Consider the following 5,577-nt stretch of genomic DNA (forward strand, 5'->3'; position numbering starts at 1 on the left):
AATATCCACAAATTGTAATAGATAGTTCTGCCCCTTAATATCCACAAATTGTAATAGATAGTTCTGCCCCACAAATACTACTAACAAGCGCACCAATAACATACTAGTCAGTTTACATATTGTACACATGACGTATAGGTGGAGACCCTTATCTTTTTTTTGTATTTTAAGCTCAGGTAACAGCGGCCGGTTACACATACCTTGGCCCGGTATATTTACTACAATGTATTTATAACTACAAGTAAAGGGTTACACAGACCAGGAAGTTTGTATACAATAGTACGGAACAAACATATATATGTTAAGAAACATGTCTGACATTTATCGACGTAAGCTGCGTGCATGGGTATCTCCCTGTAAAATGAAGATGTTGATCTTACTACTGACAATCCACTCATCAACAGGTTAGTAACGATTGTACTGTATTTGTAACTATATAAACTTTGTGTCGTACACATAAACGATTGTCAGTGTAAACATTTACAGTTTGAACTATATGTTTATAATGAGGGTGGATTCCTGCCTGAAAATATATTATCAAATATGTAAACAACCTGGTTCTGATCCAGCGTTAACCGTTCATCCCTGTAGACCATAATTGACTCATCCATATCAATGCATGGTACAGTCTACTAATGTTACATAGGAGTAAAATGGTTAAATGCGATGGGGTAAAATCAGTATATTTTGCATACCTATATTTTGATACACTAGGGTGGTCGGACTGCTTGGTAGACACTCGCTTGCATTCCACCAAGGCGGATGGGGCTCGATACACCGAGCCGGCGTGACAATGTATGGGGCTACCTGCCCGACCACTATAAATTTACGATTGCAAATAGCATCGGAATACGTATTGAAAACGGGAAAAACATATTTGTTTGCGTTGTATTCGCGCTTATACCCCATACATGGACATACTTTTATTCATATTATATTTCCAAAAATTCGAGACGAGACAATATTTATTACCTGGATGGGACCGGTACTGAATCTATGCCTACAAAAACTTGCATGTCTTGTGTCCTTAATAAAATTAAAACATTGTCTCTTATGTATGCTGTGTTAAAAGAGTAAATTTCCTAACATAAGAGAATCAAAACTTGCAAAAAGTAATCTAAACATAAAAAGTGTTCATTTTCAACTGTGTTTACATCTCTGTGTAAATCATTGAAAACATATAACACGTTCCATATCTGACACATATTCTGTCATAAACTAGCCTTGTCAGAAATGTGTATTGTGTTTGATGACTAGTATGACTTAGTAAGTGTTAAAGGGTATGAAGACATTGAAAGTGGGAAAGCGAGTAGATATGAACATATACTAATATACTCTATGGTCTTGAATAAAGAAGTCGAATACAATGAGTTGTAATAAGAAATGCATCGATGCGCTTTATGAAAACATTTGAAAGGGGTATTCGTCCCGTGAGTATTCTTTTTAAGAAAGGTTTGTCCCATGGTTGAGAGAAGGTGTTTAGTCCCGTACCTATTAATACCGGAATCATTTCGGTAATATATATGTCCTGGTGTTTATAAATAATGCTGAGACCTCAACAAATTCTTTATTTGAATATTGCCTTGTGTGCAATAAACTCACGATGAATAGTCACTGCTAAGGTGATTCAATCAGTTTTAACATGGACTTAGAATCATATTCCTTGGTTTCATTGTGCGGTAAGAAGTTTACCGACAGTCCCTCTCTTAGGTCCCCTTGCCAAACTTTGCATCTCAGTCAGACTGCAAGTGTATATTACCTAGTTTCAAAACCTTCACGTGGCGTTATCGGCGCTATTTTTAACATGACTTTTACGAACAATTACAGGAGTTAAACTGGACATTTATAACAGAATAGAAATATGGGGATAGCAAGGAAATATAATTGGCAGTGCAGACACCACGTACATTCAATTATCGAGGAGGCAAATACACCAACATACCCGGTCTCCGGTACACATTCAAGCATATACAACACACATGGAATCACGTCCTTAAATTACTTAAGCTATGAAAAGGTTTAACTCTATCCTCCACAAAATCAAAACTATTCATCCATATTTCGTTATTCGTGTTAAAATTGAAGTCACACAGATTTTGAGTGAAGGGTTACTAATATGCTGTATTTGACAATGGAAATAATTCACATATCATCAACGAGAATACGAAGTATTTCGTTCGATAAGACACACAACTGATACCTGTGCAAATGCAAAAACAATACAAAACGTTTTCTGTACAAGATGATTAAAGAATATATGAAATATTTCAGGAAGAAAAATAGCTAAAATATTCTGAATATATAAAGATCTTTCTTAGCTTGTATGATATATATATTATATTAAATAAGATATACCATATTATATTATGAAATAGAGAAGGGACATTTCGTCTTAAATAAATGCTCAGATAGATTGCCGTTATAGCTCGTGGTCACTTCATTACTTTCAAATCGATCAGGTAAATACTCTGATATTGATGTTAGTAGGATAATTCTCATCGTACACGTAACCTTTTGACAAATATACATAACTATCAATTACCAATACTTAGAATTATTGCCAGTTCACACCAGTCAGGGTGATAACTGTAAATTATTTGACCTATATGGGGATTTTATTTCGTAAATGACAGTTTCCGTATTTGTTGTATTGGACAAATATAGAAGCCAACGTACAAAACAAGACGATTGAATCAGTGATTGTTTATCTTTCAAGGTACATTGTCTACATGAACATTCTACAGTGTCGGAAAGACTATGGATAAAGATTTGACAATGTTCAGCATCGTGCCGTAGGTGATCGTCTTGTAAAAGTAACAATGTGTGCATCATTCTGCAGATTACGTTTACAGTAGTGTGTTGCATTCTGTATTCCTTCCCAAAACTGCTTTAGTTTAAATGCCGATGACAAAGCAACAAATGAATGCACTAATGTAGCATACATAATTTAATAAAGGGCCGCGGTGGCCGACTGGTTAGGGCATATGACTGTCTACTATCAGTAGCCCTCTACCACTGGGTCACGGGTTCGAGACCTACGTTGGTTAGTCGCTAGGTACTGTACGCAGGTCGGTGTGTTTTTTTCCGGGTACACCGTTTTTTTCCCACCACCAAACCCTGGTTCGTCCTTGAATGACCATAGTTGTAAATGGGACGTGAAAAACAAACAAAACAAACATTAACATGTTCCGTACTCTGTTTTCTTAATATATGAATAGTTTGACTTGTGAAACAGATGCAGCAACCTTGAATGCGTCGTCTGAGTACGCTCTTCCCGGAATTGAGTTTACCCTGACGTGTGATGTACCACAAGTCCACAATTTGCCCGTAAATATGCCACGCAGAATATCTAGAGCGATACATACCGAGTCGGTAAATTATATATTTGAAACCAAGATTTTTTCAAACAATTTTTGTCATGATCGATAAATAGGGCGTAATTATTTTCAGCACTTCTTTCGTTTTCTATCATATTGAGAACTGAGTCGCCATGGTCATCAAAACGCGTCAAACTGTGTGCAATAATACGAGGAGACTGTGCTTCCGTCGTTTAAATATACTTCGGAAAAAAGTAGAGGATATGATATTTACAACCTAATATCAAACAAATTTCCATCTATAAAAATGATCATCAATCACAACACACGTGAATCATTCCTACTAGGACGGAAGTACACGATTATTTAAGTCGGGATCCCGTTTCTTGGTTTTCATATGATAAGTCAGCCCGCAGGTAATACTGACAGATGCTTGACCCAGTTCATCATCAGGGGCTTCGTCTCGTTGTAGGTGATTTTCGCACATCACCAGCTACAAGCCTCTGCGTTGAAGCAAATGAACCGTCATTCAGTGATAAAAGAACACAATTATGTCTACAGTTAGCTTACCAGTTAAAATGAAATCCAGAAAACCCAGTTTTCAAATCAGTATTTTATCCAAAGTATACATAGCGTTTCTTCTTAATCAAACTTTAGGTAACCCGTACAAACCACAGATAAAACACAGGTATAGTGGAACATTGCTGTTTGATTAACATGTTTACTTTCGTTTTCGTTTGGAGATTGTGAGTCTGGAGGTAAAGGTCAACACGAACTAGGTTGTCCTGCCCTGCTTTCACCAACCATTAAAACTGCAACGCTTAAACATCGAAATATTTTCAAAAATTATAGCATTCCCTTCGTTCAATGAAAGCTGATACCGAATGTTGCAATATTTTGTTTTGTTTTGGACAACACTTAAGCTGGTTTGATCACCCTCCATGTTGTTTACACTTGGTATCATTTAGATCATTCAGACGCCTTAACTATTTACACTCAATTGATCGTTAAAACAAGATGTGACATATTTTGCAGCCAACTCGTTTACTGTTGACGTGTTTCAAAATATTTTTTTTACTGATGACGTGTTTCAAAATTCTTTACATATTTTAATATATTTAATTTTAGTTTGATGTGTTCATTTTTGTGAATGTCGCTTTCACCCTTAATGTCTCACATTGCCGATGGGCCGTTAAACAATACAACACAAACAAACGTTTGAAATAGACTGAGCAATATAAAGCACTATTTAAGCGCATAGTCGATCATGGTAAGAAATGTGCACAAACACAATCCACGTGATGTCTTTAAACTGTTTTATTACATACTTACTAATACATACGTTTTTTTGTATATGCGATAAGACACAATTTAATTAACCCATATCAGCCCTCGCCATATCACACCCCAAAACCCGTATCAGCCCTCTCCGTATCAGCCCGCAAAACCCGTATCACACCCTTTTTGGACATTTTGCGTTTTTCAATATTTTAAAAGAAAAATAGATCATCAGATAGTAGCTTTGTATGTATGTAATAAACAGAATAAACCATGCCTTCTTCCATATCACACCCAGTGTCAACCCTCGATCAATATCAGCCCTCGGGACTCGGCCCTTGGGCTGATATAGCAGTCTCGGATTGATACTGGGTGTGCTATGGAAAAAGGCATGTATTATTCTCTATATATCAAAGATTGACATATAGAATTTTTCAAAACGAGTAACGTATGAAATAAATACACGTCGCTGATTAATACGATTCATTTCCTGTATTGCAATTGTACGTTATATCATTACACCCAAATGTTTATAGCGACTAAGTTTACATCGTTTACTGAGGAAAAGTAGAGGTTTGCAACGACATGAGCTTAGCATTTTCCAGGCCATGACATATTATCAAAACGTCTTGATGATTCATCAAGTGAAAACAAATGTTTCATAAGTTATTTTACGATTATTGTAGCCCAGACTATGTCGTTGTCAGTAACACCACTATCTCCCGTGATTGGACAGGAAGTTACGTTAACATGTACAGCCAATCAGGATTTCATTGCTAACACAGCAGTGTATTTCAGGAGGAATACAATCCAAGTAGTAGAGTTTGCTGTTAACAGTACTTCATGAACCCCAGCAAAAACACAAATTGGGCAGAACTACATCTTCACCTGTGATTCCTCACCAGTGCGAGAGATGTCAATCACCATCCCAGCAGCGTACGTCACAGAGCACGAGCACGGGGCAGACTGGAGATGTGAAATA

This window comes from Mizuhopecten yessoensis, unplaced genomic scaffold (assembly GCF_002113885.1).
Source record: "Mizuhopecten yessoensis strain PY_sf001 unplaced genomic scaffold, ASM211388v2 scaffold5321, whole genome shotgun sequence".
NCBI classification, from domain to species: domain Eukaryota; kingdom Metazoa; phylum Mollusca; class Bivalvia; order Pectinida; family Pectinidae; genus Mizuhopecten; species Mizuhopecten yessoensis.